Here is a 22727-nt window from a genome sequence, read left to right as displayed (position 1 = left end):
GCCAGGCAGTGAGGGGCTTAGCACCTGGGTCAGCTGCTGCGGAGGGTGCGCAAGGTCCCCTAGCACTGCCGGCCAGCCCGCGCTGTGCTTGAATTCTCGCCGGGCCTCAGCTGCCTCCCCACGGGGCAAGGCTCGGGACCTACAGCCCACCGTGCCCAAGCACCACCCCCGTGGGCTCCCGCGTGGCCTGAGCCCCCCACCGCCCCCTGCTCCGCAGTGCCCAGTCCCATTATCCACCCAGGGGCTGAGGAGTATGGGTGCGTGGTTCAGGACTGGCGGGCAGCTCCACCGGCGTCCCAGGCACAGGATCCACTAGGCACGGGACCCACTAGGCACAGGATCCACTAGGTGCGGGATCCACTAGGCGAAGCCAGCTGGGCTCCTGAGTTGGGTGGGAAGTTCCAGAACTTTTATGTCTAGCTGGAGGATTGTACATGCACCAATCAGCACTCTGTATCTAGCTTGGGGTTTGTGGATGCGCCTTGGAGAACCTTTATGTCTAGCTAAAGGATTGTAAATACACCAGTCAGCACTCTGTGTCTAGCTCAAGGTTTGTAAATGCACCAATCAGCACTCAGTGTCTAGCTCAAGGTTTGTAAACACACCAGTCAGCACCCTGTGTCTAGCTCAAGATTTGTAAACGTACCAATCAGTGCTCTGTGTCTAGTTAATCTAGGGGGACTTGGAGAACTTTTACATCTAGCTAGAGGATTGTAAATACACCAATCAGCACTCTGTGTCTAGCTCAGGGATTATAAACGCACCAATCAGCACCCTGTCAAAACAGACCAATCAACTCTCTGTAAAACGGACCAATCAGCTCTCTGTAAAATGGACCAATCAGCTCTTTGTAAAATGGGCCAATCAGCAGGATGTGGGTGGGGTCAAATAAGGGAATGAAAGCAGGCTGCCCCAGCCAGCAGTGGCAACCTGCTTGGGTCCCCTTCCATGCTGCGGAAGCTTTGTTCTTTTGCTCTTTGCAATAAATCTTGCTGCTGCTCACTCTTTGGGTCCACACTGCCTTTATGAGCTGTAACACTCAACAGGAAGGTTTGCAGCTTCACTCCTGAGGCCAGCGAGACCGTGAACCCACCAGAAGGAAGAAACTCTGAACGTGTCCAAACATCAGAAGGAACAAACTCCAGCCACACCATCTTTAAGAACTGTAACACTCCCGTGAGGGTCTGCGGCTTCATTCTTGAAGTCAGTGAGACCAAGAACCCACCAATTTCGGACAGAAAAATCACTTGAAAGATAGGGATAGTGATCAGAGAGTGAAGTGCTTGGATCAAAGAGTATAATTATTGGGCAAATTTATGCCTATAGAAGTGGGCAGCTGTGAGATTTTTAAAAAATTAGAGTTGAGGTCAAGGAACTAAGAGGCCTCATTGTTGATTTGATCATACATCAAGATTGGTGATGTGAACCCTGACTGTCTGAGACAGGTATCAGTTAATTTAGAAAGTGTATTTTGCCAACGTTGAGTACGCGTGCCCATGACACAGCCTCAAGAGGTCCTGATGACATGTGGCCAAGTTGGTCAGAGCAGTTTGGTTTTATACATTTTAGGGAGAGAGGAGACATCAATCAACATAAGATGTAAAATGAACACTGGTTCATCTGGAAAAGCAGGACAACAGGGAGGGGGTTTCCAGGTCATAGGTAGGTAAGAGACAAATGGTTGCATTATTTTGAGTTTCTGATTAGCCTCTCCAAAGGAGGCAATCAGATAAGCATTTATCTCAGTGAGCAGAGGAGTGACTTTGAACAGAATGGGAGGCAGATTTGCCCTAAGCAGTTCCCAGCTTGGGTTTTCCCTTTAGTTTAGTGATTTGGGGGCCCAAAGATTTCTTTTCCTTTCACAGCGACAGGAGTAGGGATGAATAGAAAGAGAGCGAGGTGCTAAAATCCTCAGTGAATAAGGAGAGGCTTAAATGTCAGCAGTATAGCAATATTTGGGGTTGTAGCATCTGATAGCATAAACTTCAAAGGATTTAAATTTTTGAAGAGGAAGGAGAACAACTTATAAAGCTGCAGTAGGAATCAAGAAGGATACTGGTCTTATGTCTCATCTTCAAGCCCAGAGGTGCATGGTATAAGAATGGGAAAAAACAAAAACAAAAAAAACCGCATCCCTTGCAGAGGACTGCAGGGCAACCAGTGCCCTTAGGGAACAGTTGGCTTTCAGTCAGGGCATGAAATTAAGGGAAAGCTCAGAGAAAATATTATAGATGTTGGTAAGAGATCATGAGTCTCCGAGGGCACAGGAAGTGTTCAGGCAATTAGGAACAAGTGGGAGAAGGGGCCATATTCATGGATCAATTGAGGTAGAATGGTGAGAAGTGTTTGAACCTCTACTGGTGCAAAAGGCAAATGGACATGTGAGACATGTTGATATAGTGATCAGATTAGGATAATTAGCATAGGCGCATATTAAATTTTTTTTTTGAGACAGAGTTTCGTCTTTGCCAGGTGAGTGCAGTGGACCATCTCAGTTATGCCTCCTCCTCAGGCTCCCGAGTAGCTGGGACTACAGGCGCCCGCCACCACGCCAGGCTAATTTTCTGTGTTTTTAGTAGAGGCGGGGTTTCACCGTGTTAGCCAGGATGGTCTGGATCTCCTGACCTTGTGATCCGCCTGCCTCGGCCTCCCAAAGTGCTGGGATTACAGGCATGACACCACGCCTGGCCCCAAACACGTATTATTTCTTTGTGTGGGGAATGTGTTTCAATATCCTCCTTCTAGCTATTTCAACCTATATACAATATTATTGTTAACTATAGTCATCCTACAGGGTATAGGACACTAGAACTTAATCCTTTTATCTAGCTGTAAGTTTGTATCCTTGAGCAAATCTCTCCCTTCCTCTTCCTTCCTCCTACCCTTCCCAGCCTCTAGTATCCTCTGTTCTACTTTTTACTTCTATGAGATCCACTTTTTTTAGCTTCCACATATGAGGGAGAACATGTGGTGTTTAATTTTCCCTTCCTGGCTTATTTCATTTAACATAATGTCCTCCAGTTCCATCCACGTTGCTGCACATGACAGGGTTTCATTCTTTTTTTTTTTTTTAATCACTGAATAGTATTTTATTGTGTATATATACCACATTTTCTTTATCCATTCACTGAAATTTATTCCTAGGTATTTTATTTTTTGTAGCTATTTTAAATGGTTTTCTTTCTTACTCAGCTAGTTCATTGTGTATAGAAACACTACTGATTTTTTATATTAATTTTGTATTCTGCAACTTTACTGAATTCATTGATTGATTAATTCTAAGAGTTTTCATAGAGTCTTTAGTTTCTTCTCCATATAAGATCATGTCATTTTCAATGTCTCCTTTCTAATTTGGATGCCCTTTATTTCTGTTTCTTGACTAATTGCTCTGGCTAAGACTTCCAGTACCATATTGAGTAAGTCTGGTGAGAATGGATATCTTACCTTGTTGCAGTTCTTAAAGAAAAGCTTTTAGCTTTTCCCTGTTCCATAAACACCTTAGCTGTAGTTTTGTCATATATGGCCTTTATTGCGTTGAGGTACTTTCCTTCTATACCTAATTTATTAAGATTTTTCCATCATAGAGGGATACTGAATTTTATCAAAAGCTTTTTCTGCATCTATTCAGATGATCATATGGTTTTGTTCTTCATTCTGTTGCTGTGATGTATGACATTTATTAATTTGCATTTGTGAAACCATCCTTCTATTCCTAGAATAAATCCCATTTGATCATGGTGTATTATCTTTTTGATATGTTATTGGATTTGGTTTGCTGGTATTTTGTTGAGGATTTCTGTGTCTATGTTCATTGGGGTATTGGCCTGAAGTATTCTTTTATTGTGTGTTCTTGTCTGGTTTTGGTATCAGGGTAGCTGGCCTTACAGCATTAAGAGAGAGTTATAGAATATATAGAATGAGTTAGGAAGAATTCCCTATGGTCAATTTGTTGAGGTAGTTTGAGAAGAAGTTATATTACTTCTTCTTTAGATGTTCAGTAGAATTCAGAATGTTAACACCATCTGGTCCTGGACTACTTTTTGTTGGAAGACTTTTTATTACTGATTCAATCTTGTTTCTTATTATTGGTCTGCTCAGGTTTTCTTTTCTTTTTTTTTTTTTTTTTTTTTTTGACATGCTTCTATTACAGAGGATGTTCAGGTTTTCTATTTCTTCTTGGTTCAATCTTTTTAGGTTGTTTGTGTCTAGAAATTTATCTGTAATCTCTAGGTTTTTTAATTTATTGGTATACAGTTCATTGTAGTCTGTATGATCCTTTGTATTTCTGTAGTATTCGTTGTGACATCTCCTTTTTCTTTTCTGATTGTATTTATTTAGGTCTTCTCTCTTTTTTCTTAGTTATTCTTGCTAATGCTTTGTTGATTTTGTTTATCTTTAAAAAAACAGCTTTTGGTTTTGTTGAATTTTTAGTCTCCATTTTGTTTATTTCTGCTATTTTTATTATTATTTCATTCTATGAATTTTGGGTTTGGTTCTTGCTATTCTAATTCCTTGAGGTGCATTTTTCAGCTATTTGGAATCTTTCTACTTTTTTCATGTAGGCATTTATTGTTATAAATTTGCTTCTTAATACTGCTTTTCCTGTGACCCATAAGTTTTGGTATGTTGTGTTTCTATTTTTATTTGTTTCAAGGGATTTTAAAATTTCATTCTTAATTCCTTCACCTTGGTTGTTCAGCAGTACGTTATTTAATTTCCGTATCTTTTTATAGTTTCAAATGTTCCTCTTGTCATTGATGTCTGGTTTTATTCTATCATGACTAGATAAGATACCTGATATGATTTCAATTTTTAAAAATTAAAAAAAAATTTTTGAGACTTGTTTTCTGTCCTAACATATGGTCAGTCCTGGAAAATGTTCCATGTGCAGATGAAAAGAATGTATATATCTATATAGATAGATAGATATAGATATAGATATAGACTTTTTTTTAAGATGGAATCTCGCTCTGTTGCCCAGGCTGGAGTGCAGTAGTACAATCTTGGCTCACTGCAGCCTCCACCTCCTGAGTTCAAGCGATTCTCCTGCTTCAGCCTCCAAAGTAGCTGGGACTACAGGTACGTGCTGCTGCACATGGCTAATTTTTGTATTTTTTTTAGTAGAGTTGGGGTTTTACCATGTTGGTCAGGCTGGTCTTGAACTCCTGACCTCAAGTGATCCACCTGCCTCGGCCTCCCAAAGTGCTGGGATTTCAGGCGTGAGCCACCATGCCCCAAATAATGTATATTCTACAGCTGTTGGTGAAGTATTCTGTAAATGCCTGTTAGGTCCATTTGGCCTACGGTACAGTTTAAATTGGATGTTTCCTTAATAATTTTCTTTCTAGATGATCTGTCTAATGTTGAGAGTGGGGTTTTAAAGTCCCCAGTTATCTATAGTGGAGTCTATCACTCCCTTTAAATCTAATATTTGCTTTATATATCTGTTGGGTGCATATATATTTACAATTGTTATATTCTCTTACAGAATTGGTTCCTTTATTAAGATATAATTAATGTCATTCTTTTTTTCTTTTTACAGCTTTTGACTTGGAGTATGTTTTATCTAATGTAAGTATAGCTACTCCTGCTCACTTTTGATTTCCAGTTACATGGGGTGTCTTTTTCTGTCCCTTCACTTTCAATTTTTGTGTGTCTTCACTGGTGAGGTGAGTTTTTTTTAAGTAACATAAAGTTGGGTCTTGTTATCAATTGTTTTAATCAATTCCTCCAGTCTATATGTTTTAAATGGGGAATTTAATCCATTTACATTCAAAGTTATTATTGGTAGGTGAGGACTTACTTCTGTCATTTTATTGATTGTTTTCTGGTTTTTTTGTTTTTTGTTTGTTTGTTTTTTGAGATAGTCTCGCTCTGTCGCCCAGGCTGGAGTGCAGTGGTGCAATCTTGGCTCACTGAAAGCTCCGCCTTCCGGATTCAGGCCAATCTCCTGCCTTAGTCTCCCGAGTAGCTGGGACTACAGGCACCCGCTGCTACGCCCAGCTAATTTTGGCTAATTTTTTGTGTTTTTAGTAGAGATGGGGTTTCATTGTTAGCCAGGATGGTCTCGATCTCCTGACCTCGTGATCTGCCCGCCTTGGCCTCCCAAATTGCTGGGATTACAGGTGTGAACCACTGCTCCCGGCCCTGTTTTCTGGTTGTTTTATATGTCCTTTGTTCCTTACTTTCTTTCTTATTGTTTATTTTTGCAGTTGGTTTTCTATAGCAATAAGGTTTTCTATAGCAATAAGCTTTGATTCCTTTCTTTCTCCTGCATGTAGGTAAATAATGGTGGTAGTTGTGTTTTCACTTCCAGATATAAGATACCCTTGAGGGCTGGTCTGATGGTGATAAATTTCCTTAGTTTTTTTCTTGCCTATGAAAGATTTTACTTCTCCTTTATTTTAGAAGGATAGCTATGCTAGGTATAATATTTTTGACTGGCCGTTTCTTTTTCTTTTAGTACTTTGAATATATTATCCTATTCTCTTCTGGCCCATAAGGTTTCTGCTGAGAAATGCTTTGTTAGTTTAATTGAGATTCCCTTATATGTGTCTTGATGTTTTTCCTTTAATGTGCCTTGGAGAGGATCTGTTTGGGGTTCTTTGATCTTCCTGAACCTAGATCTCTGTCTCTCTCCCAAGAATGTTTCTTTTGATTATTTTATCAACTATGTTTTGCTCACCTTTTCTTTTTCCTTCTGGAATGCCCATGATACCCATAAATTCTGTGTACTTTCTTCATTCGTTTTTATTCTTTATTCTTTATCCCTTTTTTTTAATGGTCTGCGTATGTTATTTCAAAATACCTGTCTTCAGGTTTAGAAATTCCTTTCTCTGGTCTAGTCTGTTGTTGAAGCTCTTAAGCATATTTTGTATTTCATTCATTGAATTCTTCAGCTCTTGGATTTGTTTGCTGCTTTTTATGATATCTATCTTTTTGTTGAATTTCTCATTCAAATAATAAACTGATTTTTGTGATTTCATTAAACAGTCTATCTGTATTCTCTTGCATCTTATTGAGTTTAAGATTATTATTTTGAATTCTTTTTCTGTCATTTCATATTTTTTATTAGAGTCTGTTACTAGAGAAGTATTGTTTTCCTTGAAAGTGACATGTTTCTTTCCCCTTTTCATGGTTGATGTGTTCATACATTGATTTCTACACATCTGGTAGAAAAGTTATGTTTTCCAGTTTTATGAAGAAAGCTTCATAGGGAAACACTTATTTGTACCAATAAACCTTTGGGTGTCAGTTCAGTGAGGTGCATTGACCTTGATTCTAGCTATGTACAGTAGTGTACTCTCCATTTAGTCTCTTCAGCTGTAATCCATACTAGTGGCATTTGTGTGTTTCTCAGTGGTCTAGGCTGAAAGAGTTTGTGATAATGATGTGGCTTTGCCAGAGTTGGGCTTCCCAGACTGTTTCTCAAGCCTGGTGTGTGTGTGTGTATGCACACAGTGGGTCAGCCAACTTGGGGTTTGGCTCACTGTGGTTGAGGTCACAGGGTTGTTACCCTGGCTGGGAACATGCACACATGGTTGCTCAGTTGGCCTTGGGGTGTGCCTGCCAGGAATTGTTTGTGGGACTTTTTTTTTTTTCACATCTGCAACATATTTATTTTTTAAAGGAATGGATTTTGAGAGAAAACAATGTGGGGCAGAAGTATGGAATAGAAAATAAATACAAATGTAGGCTATTTTGCTAATTGTTTTATAACCACAACAAGCTAGTACAGAGAATGCCCTGTACAAAACACAACAAAGGTTCAAACATCGAGGAGTTCCCTTAGCAAGGCTGAAAATTGCAGTCTCTGGTATTTGGAATTTAGGCTGCAGTCCTTGTTTTTGGGTGGATCACTGGGTGTGTGGCATAGTCCATGCATTTAACCAGATTTGAACAGAGGAATGGCCACTTGGCCCAGGTAGAAGTAGATGAAGTGTTTGGTTTCACATGTCACGTAACTGCTTAAGCTCCTCCCCACGATGCAATGTCAGGTAGGATTGTACTTCTTGTCACATTCCTTCTTGATATGAGCCGCAATGTTCTTCTCTATGTTGTATTTCTCCAGCGCCTGAGTAGCGCACTCCACTGAGTTCTGTTGCATCTCTTCTGACATGTCCGCATTTTTTATCATGGCCTTTTGGTCGCACATGGTTACCATGGAGAAAGGGGCTGGCCGACTGCAACGGTCTCCTGGGAGGTGCCAGCACAGCTCAGGCCCGGCTGGAGCTGCCGTTGCTACCAAAGCCGTGGTGCATCTCGGTTTGTGGGACTTTCTTCAGCCCAGGGTGTGGGCACACAGCTGCTTGGCTGACCTGGTGATGTGTCTGCCAGGGGTGACCCACAACATGCTTTCTTTGGTTTAGGATGCAGGCATAAAGCTGCTTGGCTGGTCTAGGGTGTGTCTGCTCTGGGTGATTCACAGAGTTTCTTAGGCCCAGGACACAGCTGCCCAGTTTCTCAGTTGGCCTGGGGCATGTTTGTTGTGGGTGGTCCCTGAGGTTTCTCAGGCTCAAGGCATGATCACATGGCTTCTTGGCTGGTGTGAGTGCACATCTGCTGAGGATGGTCCAGGGGGCTGTTCCTCTGGCTCAGAATGCTGGTACACAACTGTTTGATTGGCCTGTGGACATGGCTGCCATTGGCGGCCCATGGGGCTGATTTTCACGCCAAGGATGTAGGCACAAGTCTGCTTGGCTGGCCCAGGGGCACGTCTGCTGGGGGTGGCCCGCAGATTATTTCTCAGATCCAGGGCATGGGTGTATGACTGCTCTGCTGCCTGGGTTGGGCACAAGGCTATTTCTCAGACCTATGACATATCTGCATTGCTGCTCAAATGGTGTGGGGGCATTTCTGTGGGTGGTGGCCCATGAGATTGTTTCGTAGGCCTGGGCAAGGAGCACAGGACTGCTTAGTCAGCTTGTGGTTGTGTCTACTACAGGCAGCCTGCAGGGCTGTTTCTCAATCTAGGACACGGACACACAGCTGGTCAGTTGTCCTGGGGGATGACTGTCAGGGGTAGCCCACAGGGCTGTTTCTCAGGTCTGGGATTCAAGTGCATGGCTGCTCAGCTGGCTCAGGGGCACGCCCACAAGGGGCAGCCTGCGGAGCTGCTTTTTAAGTCCGGGTTATGGGTTCTTGGCTGCTTGGCTGCCCTGGAGACGTGCCACCAGTAGTGACCTATAGGACTCTTTCTTAAGCTCTTATCGGAGACACAGGCCCACTGGGCAGGTCAGGAGCATGACTACTGGGGGCAGGGGTGCTGCAGGGCTAGTTCTAGTGTAGCCACTCTGCTGGCCTGGGGCATCTCAGCTCCCATATGTGGGAGGACACACACTGGTTTGGCTAGCTCATGGACAGTTTGCCCTGGGCGAGACTGGCAGACTGTTTCTTTTTTTTTTTTTTTTTTTTTTTTTTTGAGACGGAGTCTCGCTCTGTCGCCCAGGCTGGAGTGCAGTGGCACGATCTCGGCTCACTGCAAGCTCCACCTCCCGGGTTCATGCCATTCTCCTGCCTCAGCCTCTCCGAGTAGCTGGGACTACAGGCACCTGCCACCACGCCCGGCTAATTTTTTGTATTTTTAGTAGAGACGGGGTTTCACCGTGGTCTCGATCTCCTGACCTCGTGATCCGCCCGCCTCAGCCTCCCAAAGTGCTGGGATTACAAGCGTGAGCCACCGCGCCCGGCCTCTGGCAGACTGTTTCTCTAGCTGGATGTATGGTGGTGGGAATTGGTTTCCCTGCTTTGCAGGACCAGAGTTACAGCTGATCCTGGGCCCAAGCTCTGCACAGCTAGGGCTGTGGCATCCAGCTACCCTTGTGGGCTTGGCGTAATGAAAATGGAGCCCCAGTGCTGGGGTGGCTGCTGACCCTGGGAGGAGGGTGCACTCCACAGGTGGCTCTGCTGTCAAGATGGGGCTATGCTGCAGCAGCTTTGCTCACAGGGAGTGGGTGGGGGTGGGGAGTGCACACCTTACACTCCTAATCCAAGGCAGTGCAGCTGCATGAATTCCCAGCAGCTCTCCAAACTGGGCTCAGGGCTTGTGAGAACTGTGGGGTTCTCCTGTAGAAAGTACTATGGGTGTTTGTCAAGACAATGAAGGCTGGTGGGGATCTGCTTACCTTTTCTCCACAACAGGAAGTCCCTCCTGTCTTCAGGCCAATCCAATTTTGGAAGAGCAAATGGGGCTGTAGAGGCCAGGTGCCTCCATGCTGCTCTTCCGGACTTCTATCACCGAAGATTCATCCCACTCCCCCACTGTACTCCAGTGCTCTCGCTTCGACACTCCAGTCAAAGTGAGCTGTTTATTCATTGCCTTGGGCTTTTCTTGTTGGGAGGGACAAGCAGCAGGTGTCTCTAGTCAGCCATCTTGCTGACATTACTCCTGGCTCCAATTCTTTTTTTTTTTTTTTTTTTTTTTTGGAGTCTCGCCTTGTTGCCCAGGCTGGAGTGCAGTGGCACAATCTCAGCTCACTGCAACCTCTGCCTCCCGGGTTCAAGTGATTCTCCTATCTCAGCCTCCCGAGTAGCTGGGATTACAGACGTCTGCACCATGCTCGGCTAATTTTTTGTATTTTTTTAGTAGAGATGGGGTTTCACCATGTTGGCCAGGCTGGTCTTGAACTCCTGACCTCAGGTGATCCACCTGCCTCGGCCTCCCAAAGTGCTGGGATTACAAGCATGAGCCACCACGCTCGGCCCTGGCTCCAATTCTTTACCCCTCCCTAAGTGCATACTCTTTCCTTGTGACTCCATAGTACACTAAATAGGTGGAGTATGTTTTCCTACCTCTTTATTCTGGGTCTGGCCATGTAACTTGATTTGGCCAATAGAACGTGGGAGAAGTGATAGTGTGCTTTTTTTTTTTTTTTTTTCTTTTTTGAGATGGAGTTGTGCTCTTTTTGCCCAGACTGGAGTGCAATGGCGCAATCTCAACTCACTGCAACCTCCGCCTCCCGGGTTCAAGCAATTCTCCTACCTCAGCCTCCCAAGTAGCTGGGATTCAGGCATGTGCCACCATGCCCAGCTAATTTTTTGTATTTTTAGTAGAGATGGGGTTTCACCATGTTGGTCAGCTGGTCTCGAACTCCAGTCCTCTGGTGATCCACCTGCCTCAGCCTCCCAAAGTGCTGAGATTACAGGTGTGAGCCACCGCACCTGGCCAGATAGTGTGCCATTTTTAAGCCTAGGCCTCAAAAGCTTTATGTGTTTCCACTCTCATTCTTCCCCATGAAAGTGACCAGACAAGCCTGCTGGTTCCTAGAGGAGGATGAGAGACACATAAAGCAGATCTGTCCTAGCTTAGATGCCCCAGCCACACATGGCCTGGAGCAGAGCTGCCTGCCAACACTTAGACACCAGAGTGAGCCCAGTCTAGGTCAGCCAACCTCTAATAGACTCACAGATGTGTGACCTATAGTAGAGAAATAACTGTTTTGTAAGCTACTGAGATTTGGGGTGATTTGTTACACAGAAATAGCTAACTGATATAAAATATAAGGCATCAAACACAGAACATGGCATATGGTCATTACTCAGTTGATATTAGTGTTCCAGTTATTATGGTTATGTCATAAATTACCCCCAAAATTATTGGCCTAAACAACCAGTTATTAAGCTCACAGATTATGTGGATTGGCAATTTGGATAGGGCACAGAGGGAATGGCTTGTCTCGGTTCTTTGGTATCTGGTGCCTCAGCTGGAAGACACTGAGTCTGAGGGCCGAATCATCTGCAGGTTCACGTACTTACGTGTTTTGGTTGATTCGGGCTGTCGGCTGAGACTTTCGCTGGGACTGTCAACTGGAACACCTACATGTAGCCTCTCCATGTGGCCTGGGCTCCCTCACACATGATGGCTGAGTTCCAAAGGTGAATGTCCTAAGAGAGAGCCAGGCAGAAGCTATATCCTTTATGACCTAGACTTAGAAGTCACATAGCATCACTTCTACTATACTTTCTCAGTTGAAACAGACATAAACCAGTCATAACCCAGATTAAAGAGATGGGAAAGAGACCCCACCATTTGATGGCGGATAGAAGAAATAACATGTGAAACTGAAAATATTGCTGTTCACTGCATTCATTTTGGGAGAACACAGTCTGCCATAGTTAGGCACTTTTATTATTTCTACTATTCTTGTCAAACAGATATACTGATTTTCTCTAAATCCACCACTTAACACTTAATTCTGCCTCCTTTATTACATCATAGTGTTCTCTTTACTTGGAATGTACTTCCTTCCTTCACCCTGCCTTGCTCTGCCTTTTGAAGTGGCACCCTTTCTTTCATGAGCTAGCTGAAAGCACATCCTTTCTCTCAGTCTTTACCCTGGTTGTAAGAGGTAATTTGATTTCTCCCTGCATTTCCAAAATCCATAATTTTAGCACCATTTATTTAGCACTTGTTATCTATACCTTGCATTATACATTGTCTTCTTCTCTTTTTTTTTTTTTTTTTTTTTGTGATGGAGTCTCGCTCTGTTGCTCAGGCTGGAGTGCACTGGTGTGATCTCAGCTCACTGCAACCTCCGCCTCCCGGGTTCAAGCAATTCTCCCTGCCTCAGCCTCCCGAGTAGCTGGGATTACAGGCGCTCGCCACTACGCCCGGCTAATTTTTGTATTTTTAGTAGAGATGGGGTTTTGCCATGTTGACCAGGCTGGTCTTGAACTCCTGACCTCAAATGAGCCACCTGCCTCGGCCTCCCAAAATTCTGGGATTACAGCCGTAAGCCACCATGCCCGGCCTACATTATCTTCTTAAATGTAATTCATTTTGAGGGCAAGAAAGACAATATTTTCAAGTTTTAATGTGTACTGCTTAGTAGTTAAGACTAATTATTTTGCTAATCTTAAGAATTCCCTAGGCCGGGCGCCATGCCTCACGCCTGTAATCCCAGCACTTTGGGAGGCCGAGGTGGGCGGATCACAATGTCAGGAGTTCGAGACCAGCCTGGCCAACATAGTGAAACCCCGTCTCTACTAAAAATTAGCCAGGCGTGGTGGCACATGCCTGTAGTCCCAGCTACCCAGGAGGCTGAGGCAGGAGAATCGCTTGAACCCAGGAGGCGGAGACTGCAGTGAGCTGAGATCGCACCACTGCACTCCGGCCTGGGTGACAGAGCGAGACTCCGTCTCAAAAAAAAAAAAAAAAAAAAGAATTCCCTAAATGATTTTTGTTTTTGTTGATGAGGGTAATATTATAGAGTGGCCAAGAATACTGTGGTCTCATGACAAATGCAGCTTTATAAGCAAAGGTGAAATAGTCATTGCTGGAATATGCAGATGTGGCCCAGCCTCCCAAAGTCATTCCTAGGAACATTTCTGTATGTACTTGCTTACAATAGACATATTACCTTTTCCTAAAGTTTCAAGATTAAGGATGTGCTCATTCTCCATAGGGCCTTCAGTCATTCCCTCTTCACTGGTTTTGGTTTTCCGTTTGTTGCTCCTCTTTTTTTCCTCTCAGATACCTTATTGTTTCCCACAGGCTTATCTGTTTTCTTACCCTTTATTGATACTGGGATTAAAATGAAATAGCAGAACATTCCATCACTGCCCCTATATTTTCTAACATATGGATTCATGTTTCCATAAATTCTATGCATCTAATATTTTCATGCAAATCTTTAAAGAATAGATCTCCACAAGCTCATAATTTGGGTACCAGCTATAGAACTGAAGATGTCATAGACTGTTGTGTAGTTTTCACACTGCATAAAAGGACTCTTTTATAAAGGCAGAGATGAAATCCAGCTTTTTTTTTTTTTTTTTAGACAGAGTCTTGCTCTGTCCCCCAAGCTGGAGTGCAGTCGCATGATCTCGGCCCACTACAGCCTCCACTTCCCAGGCGCAAGGGATACTCCCACCTCAGCCTCCTGAGTAGCTAGGACTACAGGCATGTGCCACCATGCCCGGCTAATTTTTGTATGTTTTGTAGAGATGTGGTTTCACTATGTTGCTTAGGCTAGTCTCAAACTCCTAGGCTCAAGCAATCTGTTAACCTTGGCCTCCCAAAGTGCTGAGATTACAGGCATGAGCCACTTGGCCCAGCAAAATCCAGCTCTTGATCTACCTGCAATATTCTCTGTGTTCTGGTGTGGAGCTTTGTCAGCCAGAAAGTGGAGTGCCCTTTTGTAACTCAAGCAAAGAGGTCAAGTGTGTTGCTCTTGGCTCTGACGGTAGATTTGCTATCAAAACTGTCTTCTGAATGGGTGCTTCTAGAGGGTTGGGACCATATCTCATTTATCTCTATGTCCTTTCAACCTTATGGGGGGCTTAGAGACATTTATTGAATTACTACTGTATTGCTCTGCAATTATTCCTAAAGATGACAGAGTGCTCCGAAGATACTAGTTATAACTGTCACCTGAAATGGAATTGACTCACTCACAACCTTCCTGTAGGTGGCAGAAAACCAGAGAGCTTAAAACCATGAGAGCTTAAACAAAGATTAGAAGCAGAGATAAAGACAGTAAGTTCCACCATTATCTTTATGACTGATGGGCAAATAAACTGACCTTCTGTGCTTCAGTTTTTTTTTTATATATATATACCTGTAAAATGAGGATATTTACAGGTATAAAATGTTTAGTAACCCTCCTTTGTAGGGTTATTACAAGGATTAAATGAAGTAATTCATATAAAACAAAGCAGAGTGCTGGCCATTGCTGCTGTCACTGTTGAGTAATGTAGAGGAAAGCACATTGAGCTAGCAGAGGAACTCACCGGCTAAATGTTAAATATGTAAAATTTATTTGATAAGAGGTTTTATAGTGGAATGTATGTATTTTGTGCCTTATGTTTAATTAGAAGAAATAAAATGTTTTAAGAGGAGAGACTAGTTAGAAGGAAGGCTCTTGCTCTGTCTTGCTCTGTCACCCAGGCTGGAGTGCAGTGGCATGATCTCGGCCCACTACAAGTTACTGTGATGATGAGGATGATGCTTATTGTTCCGAAGGTCAACTTTTGGAGGTACTGTCTCCATATCTATCAGGGCACATTAAAAATACTTCTAACTAGAAACAAGTACTTCCAAAAATCTACTGCCAAGATCTAGAGGATTTTGTATTTTGTATATATCAGTTACTGCTGTTCCTAGTTCTCTCTTGTCTGAGGTGGGATTCCAGAGGTAACACTGTTGGGAAGCTGAATTAGCTTTGCCATCATTGAAGCATTAAATGGTTTATAAAGAAAATGTCTCAAAGCACAGATAACTCAATTCTGGGTTGCAGAGATGAAAAAAGCATTGCCTTCAAAATTCCATCCCTATTTGACCATGCTACCTTGCCTCAGAGAACATTCCCCGATGGAAGCACTGTCTGCCTGCAAGTAGAAATCCCATTACTTGAATATTTTTGGAAAGGGGTCAAGGACCTTGAGTAGAAATGAGGTCCTTGCATTCATTTAGAAGTAAGTCTTCACCTTTGTGGCATGTCCTGGGGTTTTCCTCTTATTTTTCTTTGGTTATGCAGCTTTCAATTTTTAAAAATGTTTTTATTGACAAGTCATAGACTTTCTTGTTAGCTTTTCCTAACTCAATTCTGGGTTGCAGAGATGAGAAAAATATTGCCTTCAAAATTCGATCCCCCATTTGACCATGCTGCCTTGACACAGAGAACATTCCTCAATGGATGCATTGTCTACCTGAAAGTAGAAATCCCATTACTTGAATATTTGTGGAAAAGGGTCAAGGACCTTGAGTAGAAACGAGGTCCTTTCATTCATTTAGAAGTAAGCGTTGGCCAAGGGTGGTGGCTCACACCTGTAATCCCAGCACTTTGGGAGGCCAAGATGGGCAGATCACAAGATCAAGAGATTGAGACCATCCTGGCCAACATGGTGAAATCCCGTCTCTACTAAAAATACAAAAATTAGCTGGGCATGGTGGTGCGCACTTGTAGTCCCAGCTACTTGGGAGGCTGAGGAAGGGGAATCACTTGAACCCAGGAGGCGGGAGTTGCAGTGAGCCGAGATCATGCCACTGCACTGCAGCCTGGGTGGCGGAATGAGACTCCATCTCAAAAAATAAAAGAAGAAGTAAGTGTTCACCTTTGTGGGGTGTCTTGGGGTTTTGCTCTTATTTTTCTTTGGTTATGCAGCTTTTAGTTTTTTTTAATGTTTTTATTGACAAATCATAGACTTTCTTGTTAGCTTTTTCTAAACTGAGCAGCAGACTGATGTCTTGGGTACTCATCAAGTTCATAATTTAAAAATCTTAGGAAAGGATATATTGGTATAGAACTTTTTATTTGGTATTTTGGTGGCAAAATAGCAACTTTTTAAGAAAAACATCAGGGTTTTTGATAGGCTACTTATAGGGTAAACATGACCAGGTTCCGCATTTCTAAATCATTGATTCTTTTTCCTTTGTTCCACCATTCAGTCTGGTCACTAAGTGCTTGCATTCTTCCTTTGCGCGGAACCTTTGTTTTTCATTGCAATTGTCATTCCCTTATTAGTTGTGATATTGTAAAATAAATATTGGGCCTTCTTCCTGTTTCCTGACATACAGCTTCTAAAACCCTTAGAATATGGACTGTTAAGGGTATCTTTTAGGTGCTAATGATATGACTGGTGGCTGGCGGCCCCTAGATAGCTTCAGAGTGGGGTCTGGTTACTGGAAAGACTGAGGCATGATTAGAGGGTTGAGACTTTCAGCCTCATACCCCGATCTCAGAGGGAGGGAAGAGGGGCTGAAGGTTGAGTTGATCACCAAAGACCAACGATTTAATCAATCATGCCTGCACGATGAAACTCCCATAAAAACCTAAAAGGACTGGATTCAGAGAGCTTCTAGGGAGCTGAACATATGGAGGTTTCTGTAGGGACATGGACGCTCTGCCCTCCTTCTCCCACACTTTGCCCCATACCTCTCTTCCATCTGGTTATTTGTCTGTATCCTTTGTAATATTCTTTATAAAACATGAGAAAACAGTGTTTTTCTGGGTTCTGTGAGCTGCTCTAGGAAATTAATTGAAACCCAGCAAGGAGTACTAAAAACCCCTATTTATAACCAGTTAGTCAGAAACAAGCACAGGCCACAATCCATGGCATCTGAAGTGGAGGGCATGTTGGGGACTAAGCCCCTCAACCCGTGAGATATGATGCTATCTCCAGGTAGATAGTGTCAGAATTGCCCGTTCACTCCAGGTGGATCGTGAACTGGAGGACACCCGGCTGCTGTCCGCTAGAGAATCTGCTGCAGAATCCACTGCAGAATTGCTTGATTTCTGGCGAAAAACTCCCACACACCTGGTGCCAGAAGTGCTGAGTGACTGTGTGAGAGTAGAGAACAGGAAAAATATGTCTTGTGTTGTTTTTTTTCTATTTCTAGAGTTGGTGTCAGAACTGTTGCATTGAGGAACTGAGTAAGAATGGGGAAAAGTACTTTGGTGTTTTTCCTATTTCTCCTTACAGAAGTGTACTGAGTAAAAGGGGATAGATTTTTTACTGCTAGCAAATTAGAAGGAAACATGCTTGCAGCACTCCTGACAGCACTAACCTTGGAGCTGCAAAGAGAAAGAAAAGCAACAGTAGGGAGAAGACTTTCCAGACTGCAGATCCCCAGTAATGGAAGCAGGGGATTGACTTCAAGCGATTACAAGCAAGTTTTATTAGAATGCAAAATTAAATTTCAGTCATTTTTAATTGTATATTGATTTGTGTTTGCTGATTCATATTATTTTTGGTATACTTTGCCACACACGGAGAAAGCCAATTCTCTTAATTAACTATTGCTTTTTTAATCAGGAGGACAAATCTAATAAATATAAAACATTAAAAAGCAGCACACAAGTATTAAAGGCAACCAATGAGATATGCAATAGGAGTGTGGGCAAAAAGCAATCGACCTAGGCAGATAGAATTGGAGACTGTTTCAGATCTCTAAGATATGTCCCTTTCTCTGCCGCTGCCACCAGGTTAGTCTAGGCTCTCAGGACTTCATGCCTGTTAGTGAAGAAGAGAAGAGACGAAAGAGGGTAAAGGAGGGGGGAGGAAAAGAGGGGAGAGAAGGTCATGACCCAGTGGGTTTGCTTTCCATAGGTGGAGAATAGATTGTATCCTGTTCCTGTCCATTGACCTAGACTGTGGCAGGGCAGGAAACTATAGGTATTTGGACCTTAATGCTTTCTGAAAATTTTATCTGTAACTTTTGAGACCGCTAAGAAAATTGTGAGTTTTTGTTAGCTCTTTTTTGGAGATTTAAGGCAGATTTCTCTTCTGTTTGTAAAAATTCTTCAATGGGTCCATGACAGGATAAGATGGAATGAACTAAAAATTACTTTGCATAATAAAGGTGGCATATAATGGAGACTCATTTTACCTCCCATCAAGTTATTTTGTCTGCCATTCCACTCAGTGGGTCTGTGAAGGATGATGTCAAGTCAGAAACAGTCAATTCACGTTGGTAAAACTCAGAATTTCTAATTGTGTGACTCATTTTACTCACTTCCCCACACTAACCAAGAACTGGAACACATTGTTCAGGTGGCTGGGATTTACTTGGTGATTACTCTGTCAATATCAAGGAAGAAACTGAAAAATTAATTGAGGGCCATAGAACAATAAGGTTTGGCTCGTGTCCCCACTCAAATCTCATGTTGAATTATAATCTTCAGTGTTGGAGGAGGGGCCTGGTGGGAGGTGACTGGATTATGGCAGGGGGATTTTCCCCTTGCTATTCTCATGATAATGAGTGAGGTCTCACAAGATCTGCTTGTTTAAAAGTGTGTAGCACTTCCTGCTTAGTGCTCTCTCCTGCTCTACCATGCTAAGACATGCTTGCTTCCTCTTTGCCTTCTGCCATGATTGTAAGATTGTAGGTTTCCTGAGGCCTCCCAGCCATGCTTCCATACAGTCTGCTGAACTGTGAGTCAATTAAACCTTTTTTCTTTATAAATGACCCAGTCTCAGGTGGTTCTGTTTTTTTGAGACGGAGTCTCTCTCTCACTCAGGCTGGAGTGCAGTGGCATGATCTTGGCTCACTGCAATCTTTGCCTCCTGGGTTCAAGTGATTCTTGTGCCTCAGCCTCCTGAGTAGCTGGGATTACATGCACGTGCCACCACACCCATCTAGTTTTTGTATTTTTAGTAGACGTGGGTTGGCCAGGCCGGTCTTGAACTCCTGGCCTCAAGCAATCAGCCCACCTCAGCCTCCCAAAGTACTGGGATTATAGGCATGAGCCACTGTGCCTGACCTCAGGTAGTTCTTTATAGCCTTGTGAGAATGTACTAAAAAATAGAGCAACTTTCATTAAGGAAGACTCCATTAGTCTACTTTATGGGCAATTTATGTTATTTTCAATAGTGTTTACTTTAGAATTTAATCCCCATTAAAGATGAGATTTTCAGAAGAGTTTTCAGTTTTCCTCTGGCAGTTAAAGAGACAATGGTCTGGAACTTGAGGACTTAGCCCATTTACTCAGGCTAGGGCCAAAGGAGAAAGATGTTTGAAAGGGATTTTCTCTGTACGGTATGTTCAATGAACTTTAGGAGGAGGAATGGGGCTGGGCATGGTGGCTCGCGTCTGTAGTCCCAGTACTTTGGGAGGCCAAGGTGGGAGGATTGCTTGAACCCAGGAGTTTGAGACCAGCCTGGGCAACATAGTAAGATCCCCATCTCTACCATTAATAAAAATTAAAATTAGCCAGATGTCACCTGTAGTCCCATCTACTTGGGAGTCTGAGGTGGCAGGGTTACTTGAGCCCAGGAGGTCAAGGCTGAAGTGAGCTGTGATCATGCCACTTCACTGCATCCTGGGTGATAGAGTGAGACTCTGTCTTGAAAAAATTTTTAGAAATAGAAGAAAGAAGAATGTCTGATACTCAGTTAAAAAAAAAAAAAACAAAAAAAACTTCAACAGTCTTTTATTACCAAACTAGCACAGGATTAACTCTAACCCAGCTAACAGCAAAACAGCATCAGTAACAAGATCAAGGATGGAGGTGCAGGAACAATAAAGACTGTCTCCTAAAAAACCAATTGGAGGCCGGGGGCAGTGGCTCACGCCTGTAATCCCAGCATTTTGGGAGGCCGAGGTGGGTGGATCACCTGAGGTCAGGAGTTCAAGACCAGCCTGGCCAACATGGTGAAACCCTGTCTCTACTAAAAATACAAATTATTTTTTATTAGCTGGGCATGGTAGTGCGCACCTGTAATCTCAGCTACTTGGGAGGCTGAGGCAGGAGAATCGCTTGAATCTGGCAGGTAGAGGTTGCAGTGAGCCGAGATCACGCTACTGCACTCCAGCCTGGGCAACAGAGAGAGACTCTGTCTCAAAAAAAAATAAAATAAGATAGAAAACGAATTGCGAAAATATATACATATTTGCATAAGTATTTTTTTAAAAAACTAAAACTTTTCAGTGTTGCTGAAAAAATATCGCAAAGTGATTGCAGTCCACAAAAAAACAGCATTTGGCAGTTTGTGCTGCCTTAAAAACCCCAACTCAAGATAACTCTAGGAGAAGCTCACCCCCGCATTTAAGAAAAATGCCTTTTCTCCTCTTCCTTGTTCAAATTCCACTGCTTATTCCATAAAACAACCGAAGAATAACAAGACCCAGGTCACTTTTCTCAGCCCCTGTCTATCTGTTAAGGCTCATACCACGGACTATTCCTTAGGAAACTTCACCTCCCCTACAATCAGGAAATGGAGCCCTGATTTCTGGGCTAGATTTCTGGAAACCTGCAGAACAGCCTCATGCTCCCTTTATGGAGGGGCCTGAGGGCTCCTTAAATGATCAAGGGGGCAGTGTGCCTGGCTGGGACTGGAATGCCAGCCAGGCTGGGAAAAGGGTTCCTTTCTTTTTTTTTTTTTGAGATGGAGTCTCGCTCTGTCCCCCAGGCTGGAGTGCAGTGGCACGATCTTGGCTCACTGCAAGCTCTGCCTCCCAGGTTCACAACATTCTCCTGCCTCAGCCTTCCGAGCAGGTGGGACTACAGGCACCCAGGACCACGACCGGCTAATTTTTTGTATATTTTTTTCTAGTAGAGACAGGTTTTCACCGTGTTAGCCAGGATGGTCTTGATCTCCTGACCTCATGATCCGCCTGCCTTGACCTCCCAAAGTGCTGGGATTACAGGCGTGAGCCACCACGCCCAGCACTGAAAAGGGTTCCTTTCTAAGCAAAAACACCCAAACACCTTGTAACTGGAAGTCTAACCAGGCAAAACCTAGTAGCAGCAGGTACAATACTAGGGCTGTACCAAAAAGTGCAATCTCCCCCCTTAAACATAAAAGTAAAGGTGGTGAAGACAGCCAAGTGAATATTTGACCTCACCTATCTTCTGAGAAGTTTGCATATTTTGGGCTGAAGCCATGTTGCAGAGAAAGACATTTGGTCAAAGAGTAGCCTTTGCTGTATCTGGCTGGATAAAGCTGCCATTCCCGGGCAGCCTGCTTCATGGCTGTTTGTTTTAATGGAAGCTTTGCCCTCTTACGCAAAGTACTTAAGAATTAATTCAGAAATCTTCAATTCGACTTCATAAATGACAAATACTTTAACAGCAGCTTCTCAAAAACCACCAATGGAGACAGACCACCCCTCAGTTGAGGATCACAGCTCCTTCTAGTCTGTGAGCTTCTGGCTGGACTTCTGCAGCAGCTCATTGGTCTTGGAATAAGTGTCTACATCCAAAGAACTCTCTATACGCCAACAACCAGAAGAGATGAGCCACCTGCAGTACACAGTGCCACCTCCTATCAGTGGCACTGCCCTCCTTCTAAGAGCCCGGAGCAAGAAGACAAGGCCATTCAGTTCGGATTTAGCCAGGACACAACTGCATTGGCAAGTGCTCCCAGCCTCTCTCAGAATTGGCTTGATGGATCTGCACAGTGAAGATGGTGAATAGAACACCTTGTTTGGCCCACCCAGATAAATCTCCATGGCCAGGATGATCAAAACCATCTGTCTGCAGGCAGCTCTTCATACACGTTTTCCAAACTAGGCAGAGATCGCACAGGTCTTTGGACACTAAAGCAGCTTCGTGAGCTTGATAGGGTCTGTGATATGGATCCTGTCCCAGGATGACAACCTCCACACCTCCTATGTCACACATCTGGGTCCAGGTGAAGACTTGGTGTTGGGGAGGATAAACAGTGTAATGTCTTCTTTCTTCTGCAACAAATCCCATTTGTTTTATAGAATACAGTTTTCCAAACTCTCCATTGAGGTGTTTCTTCCAACTCTCACCAAAGACCACAGGTACGTTGTGGGCACAACATCGGCTCACTGCAACCTCCGCCTCCCGGGTTCAAGCGATTCTCCTGCCTCGACCTCCTGAGTAGCTGGGATTACAGGTATGCACCACCACACCCGGCTAATTTTGTATTTTTAGTAGAGATGGGGTTTCACCATGTTGGCCAGGACGGTCTCAATCTCTTGACCTCATGATCCACCCACTTCAGCCTCCCAAAGTGCTGGGATTACAGGCATGAGCCACTGGGTCCAGCCAGCCTACCTTGAATTGACTAAATTATATCTATGACAAATTTAACTAGGATAATTAAACAAGTCATTTGTTAATTTGTCAGCTTATGATCACTAACCATATAAGCTAGGTGATTGGCCTTATATTAATAAGCATTACTTTTCATATGTCTGACTTCATTAAATTTGGCATAGTGACACTTTGTTCAAAATTTTTTTATTAATAATTCATTTTCATAGCTCAAAAAAGGATATAATCAGTAGAACAACTAAAAACAAAACCTCACCTCTA

General features: G+C 43.3%; 1 protein-coding gene and 2 pseudogenes across 3 annotated transcripts in view; all 3 read right to left on the bottom strand.

Moving 5' to 3' along the window:
• The window catches only part of GTF2A1 (general transcription factor IIA subunit 1), a 63707-nt gene extending 51645 nt beyond the window's left edge, over positions 1 to 12062 (bottom strand). For all 3 annotated transcript variants that reach the window (XM_058429873.1, XM_058429872.1, XM_058429871.1), the window contains exon 1: positions 11755 to 12062. The gene's annotated coding sequence lies outside the window, so the exon portion shown is untranslated. The remainder of the gene's footprint in view (positions 1 to 11754) is intronic.
• LOC116456156 (dynein light chain 1, cytoplasmic-like) lies at positions 7764 to 8655 on the bottom strand (annotated as a pseudogene).
• Positions 12063 to 21562: 9500 nt separating the features above from the next.
• LOC116484645 (uracil-DNA glycosylase-like) lies at positions 21563 to 22226 on the bottom strand (annotated as a pseudogene).
• Between the last annotated feature and the right edge of the window lie 501 nt (positions 22227 to 22727).

The sequence above is a fragment of the Hylobates moloch genome, unplaced genomic scaffold, assembly GCF_009828535.3.
Source record: "Hylobates moloch isolate HMO894 unplaced genomic scaffold, HMol_V3 SCAFFOLD_16, whole genome shotgun sequence".
Classification (NCBI taxonomy): Eukaryota; Metazoa; Chordata; class Mammalia; order Primates; family Hylobatidae; genus Hylobates; species Hylobates moloch.
Note: the sequence above shows the minus strand (reverse complement) of the source record. Positions and strands in the feature narration are given on the sequence as shown.